The sequence below is a fragment of the Melospiza melodia genome, chromosome 23, assembly GCF_035770615.1.
Source record: "Melospiza melodia melodia isolate bMelMel2 chromosome 23, bMelMel2.pri, whole genome shotgun sequence".
Taxonomy (NCBI): Eukaryota; Metazoa; Chordata; class Aves; order Passeriformes; family Passerellidae; genus Melospiza; species Melospiza melodia.
In genome coordinates, this window is record NC_086216.1 from 12,236,284 (window position 1) to 12,242,977 (window position 6,694).

The 6,694-nt window shown below is 54.7% G+C and overlaps 1 protein-coding gene and 1 long non-coding RNA gene across 3 annotated transcripts in view; one reads left to right on the plus strand and one right to left on the minus strand.

The window, feature by feature from the left end:
• Nucleotides 1-1,334, minus strand: part of SLC23A2 (solute carrier family 23 member 2) — a 53,163-nt gene extending 51,829 nt beyond the window's left edge. For both annotated transcript variants that reach the window (XR_010030416.1, XM_063175343.1), the window contains exon 1: nucleotides 1,231-1,334. The gene's annotated coding sequence lies outside the window, so the exon portion shown is untranslated. The remainder of the gene's footprint in view (nucleotides 1-1,230) is intronic.
• Nucleotides 1,335-1,367: 33 nt separating this feature from the next.
• On the plus strand, nucleotides 1,368-6,201 carry LOC134428529 (uncharacterized). The gene is made up of 3 exons (XR_010030403.1): nucleotides 1,368-1,464; nucleotides 4,419-4,527; nucleotides 4,599-6,201. It is a non-coding gene; the product is annotated as an uncharacterized LOC134428529 (long non-coding RNA).
• The last annotated feature ends 493 nt before the right edge of the window (nucleotides 6,202-6,694 follow it).

Consider the following 6,694-nt stretch of genomic DNA (forward strand, 5'->3'; position numbering starts at 1 on the left):
TGAACTCACACCGAGAGTCAGCTGCGTGTGGGAAACGACAAGGCGGAAAAAAACGAACAGGCCAGGTCTTTACCTTGTCTGAAACACCTCGGGGGATTTCCTCCCCTGCCAGAATCTTCCACCGGCTCCGTGCTGCCTTTGGGGTCAGCCCAGCCCGCACTCACCTGGCCACGAGAGCCCCAGAGTGCCTTCCCTGCACACAAAATGAGAACCACGGCTCCAAAATGAAGGGATGGGAGTAGAACTGGAAAAGCCTCTGCCTCATTCCCAGCTTTTATGGGAAAAAAAGAAAGAGCCACCAATAACAGGAATTTATGATAGTGGTTAGTCCTTATTCTAGCAACCCTAAACGGCTTGCAACAAGCTTTGTTCAGGCATTTTCCTGCACTACCTACATCACTTCTTCCTACCCAAAATGTACCTTAAAACAAAAGAAAACCACACACGGTATCGAACGGGGCTTGCAAGTTAAAACCATAAAATTTAAATATTTCCTGCTTCGACGTGCACTGGAAAATAAAAAGGCAAATAAATAATTTTTTTAAAGAGAGAAAAAAAAAAAGGTTTAAAGCGCATCACGAGAACAGGATCAAGGAAGAGCGAGGCCACCCCTTCAGGACCAGGGGAGAATTAACCTGCATTTCTCCATCCCATCCGCAAGCTTACGGCTCTGCCACCCATTTTGTCTCCGATTAAAGGGAAATAAAAAATTAAAAAAAAAATATAATGACCTCAGCGGCACAGAGAGAAGAGCCCAGCCCGGGATGGATGCCCAGCGGCGCTGCCGGCCGGGCAGGTGACCCCGCCGCAGGTGCCACCCCGAGCATCCCCCGCGCCCCTTCCCCATCCCCTGGAGACGCTGCCGAGCCGGCACACGGCGGCGCGGAGCACGGGGGAAGGTTTATTTATTTATCTACTTAACCCGCAAACGCGAAATGAAAGGGAGAGGAGGAGCGCAGAGGTGCGGACGGCGCGGCGGGCCGAGGTGAAGCGCGGCCGGCGAACGCGGTGGGGGCTGCGGGGAGCCGCGACCCTCCGGCCCGCGGCAGCGAGGGGCGAGCGGCGGGGATGGCACGGAGCTGACAGCGGGCGGGAGGCGAGGGGCGGAAAGCGCAGAGCGGAGAGCGCTGAAGGGAAAACGATGACGGGAGAACGCGGCGGGGAGAGCGCGGCGGCGAGGCGCTCCCTCGGGGCTGCTCGCCCCGGGCGGCAGCGGGAGGACGGGCTCACCTGCCATGGCGGGCTGAGGGCGGCAATGGCGCTGGGGGCTGCGGCTCCGCTCCGCTCGGTCTCCGCGGCGAGTGCGGCGGGGCCGGGCGGCCCCGGCAGGCAGAGCACGGGGCGGGACGGGCTCTTCCTCCGCCCCCGACAAGATGGCGCGGCCCCGGCCCCGCTGCCTCAGGGCTCGGCCGCCATAGCGGCCCCGGTGCTCGGCAGGGGGAAACAGCCGCGTGTTCCCTGAGGGTGAGGAGGCTCCGGCTGCAGGGATGTGTGAAGGGTTTATACGTGAAGGACACGAATTGCAGAGTCACGGGATGGGGCGGGTTTAAAGGGACTGCAGTGGGGTGTCGGGTCCAGCCTCCCTGCTCAGGAAGGGGCATCCCAGAGCGCATGGCGCAGGGTTGTGTCCGGACGGGTTTGGAATATCGCTGGTGAGGGACATTCCACAGCCTGTCTGGGCAGTGGGGCACCGAACAGGCTCCCCTGGGAATGGTCATGGCCTCAGGGATGGCAGAGCTCCAGGAGGCATGGGAAAAGGCTCTCAGGATCGTGGTGGGATTGCTGGGATGTGCTGTGCAAGGCTGAAGGTTGGATCAGTGGGTCCCTTCCAAATCAGCGATTGTGTAACTCTGTTATTCCAGTTCTGGGAATCAGAGCTTGGGCACCCGCACAGCCAAGTTCTTCCTTGTGTCCAGGTAAAACATTTCATGCCTCAGTTTCTGCCCATTGCCTCTTGTCCCACTGCTGGGCCCCAGGGAGCACAGCCTCCTCCATCTCTGACACCTCCCTGCAGATATTGATGGACATTGATGGATATTGATGTATACGATGGATATTGACCAGATCCCCAAACAAAGCCCCTTGATGGATATTGACGGATATTGACCAGATTCCCAAACAAAGCCCCTTGATGGATATTGACGGATATTGACCAGATTCCCAAACAAAGTCCCGTGATGGATATTGACGGATATTGACCAGATCCCCAAACAAAGCCCCTTGATGGATATTGACGGATATTGACCAGATCCCCAAACAAAGCCCCGTGATGGATATTGACGGATATTGACCAGATCCCCAAACAAAACCCCTTGATGGATATTGACGGATATTGACCAGATCCCCAAACAAAGCCCTGTGATGGATATTGACGGATATTGACCAGATCCCCAAACAAAACCCCTTGATGGATATTGACGGATATTGACCAGATCCCCAAACAAAGCCCTGTGATGGATATTGACGGATATTGACCAGATCCCCAAACAAAACCCCTTGATGGATATTGACGGATATTGACCAGATCCCCAAACAAAGCCCCGTGATGGATATTGACGGATATTGACCAGATCCCCAAACAAAGTCCCTTGATGGATATTGACGGATATTGACCAGATCCCCAAACAAAGTCCCTTGGGCCCCTCATCTGGGGCTCCCTCTCCAGCCCCTAGGAAAATATGCTCACCTGGTGCCCCCAGCCCTGGCCCTCTTGGGGTTTTGCTCTGTGGTTTCTTTTTGGATTTTATTTTTTTATTATTATCTTTTAGGAAAAATCCAACTTTTACAATAGGAGAATGAGTTTAGGGAGGAACAAAAGAGTTCACAGAATCATTTAGGTGGGGAAGTGGGAAAAGACCTCTGAGGTCAAGCTCAGCCTGTGCCCAATCATCACCATCCCAACCAGACCTGAGCACTGAGTGCCACATCCAGTCATCCCTTAAACACCTCCAAGGTCAGGCCATTCCAATGTCTGATCACCCTTTCTGTGAAGAAATTCCTCCTGATGGCCAACCTAAACCTCCCCTGTTGTACTAGAGGAGGCTAAGCTGAGTCCCCTACAAGATGAGGGACCTCCGCCACATCCGCAAGCACCATTTTTCTGAGATTTCCAGTTTTCTGGTGGGGGCCGGGACCAGCGTGGCACCAATGTGGCACAAATGTGACACAAATGTGACACATCCCCCTCCCAGCCCACAGAGCTGGGTGTTCTCCGGCTCTGCTGACATCTGCAGCTCCGGTACCCAGCTCTGGGCTCTGCCTCAACATCTGACATCCCCAATGGCCTCTGACAGCGTTAACTCGCTCCGATGTGTGTCCTGCCCTTCCCAGAACGTGCAGCTCTCAGGCACAGCAGCCCGTGGCTCCTTCCCTTGCTCAGGGCTGTTGAGGGCAGCCAGGGCCGAGCCCCTGAGCTGATTCCTGCCCTTCCTCCTTGTGCTGGCTGTCCTTGAGGAGATATTGGTATTGCTGGGCTCTCCCCCAGCCCTGCTGCTGTTTGATCAAGGTGCAGCGCGGGGTCGATGGCAAAGTGCTCCCCAGCTGGGCCCCGTTTCACCCAGACCTGCAGTTCTCTGTTGATCTTTCGGGTCCTTGCTGTCCGTGCAGCGTTTGGCAGCAGGAGTGCTGGGGGTGTTTGCTCACCAGCTGTCCCGCCCTCCCACCAAGAGGGTTTCATCCGATCCCATTAAAACCCAGAGCTTACTTTAACAGCAGAGACCCTACAAGGCCTCTGGAGCATTTGTGCTTATCCTCCCGTTATTTTTTTTTCCCACGTTCACTGCAACACTCTCCTGGTTAAGCTTCTGAAAGGTTTTTTCCAGTGAGACAAATGGGGAACTATAGAGGGCAGGGCTGAGGCACAGTGCTTGGTTGTGGATATTGATCCTGGGCATTATTCAATAGCTGGCCTTATCCCAAATGCAGGCACAGGCTTCAGTGCAGCTTTTAAACCTTAAAAGCCTTTGTTTGTCAGGGTGGGGAGGTGACAGGAGGGACATTTCGGTGATGTCACGCTGATGGAGGCTGCAGAGTTCTGCTGTTGACTGGAGTTTGTGCGTGCTCGGTGTCCCCCTGTGCTCAGATCAGGGACAGACACACACAGCTCTGTCTGTTTAATTTCGGAGTGTTACAGTTTTCCAACCTGCCCTCCCCGGGTGAAAGGTGGCAGAGGGAAGTACAGCCAGAGAAAACACATCAGTCAGATGGAAATGCAACAGATAAAGACCTCAGGGTCCTGATAATCCCAAGGACAAACCAGGGAAGGGGGATGAAGCTGGATTTAGTGCTCCAAGAATTGAATTTGACACAGCTAGACCCCCCAGAACCATGGGCTCAAACCCTGTACAGCCTTTTCCAGTCCTTTTTCCTCCTAAATTTCCTCTTGCATTAGATTAATGACATTTGTGTGAATCCCACAGATGGAGTCCAGCGATTAAGAAGAACCTGTATATGGATAACAGGAATATCTTCCACTGGATTACACAAAACAAAAATGAAACCCCTGCTATTTCAACAGGGGCCTAGGAGGTGAGTGGACACTCCCCCAGATAATCCCCCAAAAATGAACAACTCACCAACAGTGGTTTTTGGTTTTTTAGCTTCTCCCTGTGGAATATGGAATGGCAACTGAGGGGAGCAGCTGAGCAGAGCCTGGGTTTCACTTCGTGAGGTGAGGAAAGCGAATGTGAGCAGCCCTTGGTTGAAATGCCACCTCCACCAGCTGCTGGGGAACTCCTCACCCACAGGAATGTTTCATTATCTCGGGGACACCCGTGACTTGCTGTTCCCCCCAATGCCAGGTGGGAATCGAGGCAGAAACAACGTGTTTCTTTCTCAGGAAAAAAAGTGTTTATTTCTCAGAACCCAGATGGGCTCTGCCAGCCGCGCCCAACCCCCGGTTTGTCACCTGCAAAACGGAGAGGAATTTTTCAAGAAGTTTAATTAGTGCAAAGTGCTCTCGGTAGCAAAAAGAGCTTTCGGTCCGAGCATCTCGGGCCAAGTTCTCAAATTACGGCGGCTCCAGCCAGCGAGCCAGGCGGCCGAGCCCCTGCGGGGAGCATCGGCAGCGCCTGAATCCGTGTGGTGAATAAACCAGGAGCTGAGCAGGACTGCCGGGCCCCCTCACGGTGCTTTCCCCTGCGGCAGCTTTTGGACAGAGGGGACCTTCCTTCAGCTTTGGGCTTGCAAAATGGTTTGGAAAGGGAGAGGAGGTTGTGGGAGCCAGGAGATACAAACAACCAGAAGATGCAAACAACCAGGAGAGTGCAAACAACCAGGACATTACAAACAACCAGGACATTACAAACAACCAGGAGATACAGACAACCAGGAGAGTACAAACAACCAGGACATTACAAACAACCAGGAGAGTACAAACAGCCCATCCCAGGTCCCTCTGCTTCTCCCTGGGCCATTCATCCCAGGCTGTCAGGAATCCAGGGCAGGCAGAGTGCTCCAGAGTGCTCTCCCAGTGATGCTAACTCAGCTGGACAGCCTGTGCTCTGCAGGAGAAGGCAATTTTCTTGCTGCTGCCGTGTCTGGTAGCTCAGGGCTGTACCAAAGAAATGAGATTTCACTTGCTGAGTCAGGGCAGTGCCCGTGTTTGACAGGAGGAGGAGGAGGAGATGGGCTGAGTCACCTCTGCGAGTTCATGCCCAGGCTGCTTCCCAAAAGCACAGCTCCTGAGATGAGCCCTTCCATCCTGGGAGGAGAGGGAGCAGGAGGGGCCAGGAGAGCAGCCTGCGTTTGTCCTGCCTGCCCTGCTCTCCTGCAGGGCTCTCCTTGCCCAGATGTTGGGTCTCTGGAGCCACATCTGGCTCAGAGGTGATGTGGCAGCAGCAGAGCACAGCAGGAGCCAGGGGCTGACGGCTCCCCGTGGTTTTGCTCTCCTGGGCACGCTCACCCTGCAGTTCTGTTCCACTGGATGTTCTCCCCACCAGATCAGCCCTGAGGGATCTGCAGGGATGGTCTCCAAGCTGGGATTTGTCACCTTGTGTCTCATTCACGTGGGGCTGCTCAAAGCTCTGGGAATAAAGAGCAGCTGCTGTGGGCAGATCTGGATGGGCAGGACCAGAGCAGCTCATTCCCACTTAAGCTACTTCCAAAATCAGCTGGACGTGGTGCACTAAATCATCTTGAAGTCCATTAGAGGAATTTTATAGCACAGAATAAAAGAGGTCCTGTGCACAGCACAGGCAGCAGCGCCTGGTGGCTGCTTACTCATCCCTCAGCAGAGAAGTGAGAGCAGACACAGTCCCTGCTTTCACCCGCTGCAAATCATCCCTCAGAGAGCAGGGATGGAGGAAAAAGGGTCACTTTTACCCTGTGACTCATTTAATCCCTCGTGTGAGCACATAGCAACAGCGCTCGGCGACATCAGGAGTGACACAGACACAGCACAAGGCAAGATAAACAGATGGTGCTGGGGCATGGATGGGACCAGCAGCTGCTGAAACTGGGCTGCCCAAACCCCACTGGGCACACACCAGGAGTGGCCACACACACACAGAGGAAAAGCAGAACTGGAGGCAGAGGGAGAGCTGAGCCCACAGCAGAGCTCCAGGCAGGGCCGGCAGCTCTGGGACGGCTCTGGAGGCTCCTGCAGTCCCTGCTTGCCCTGGCAGCTCTGGGACTGGCTGTGGAGGCTCCTGCAGTCCCTGCTTGCCCTGGCAGCTCTGGGACTGGCTGTGGAGCT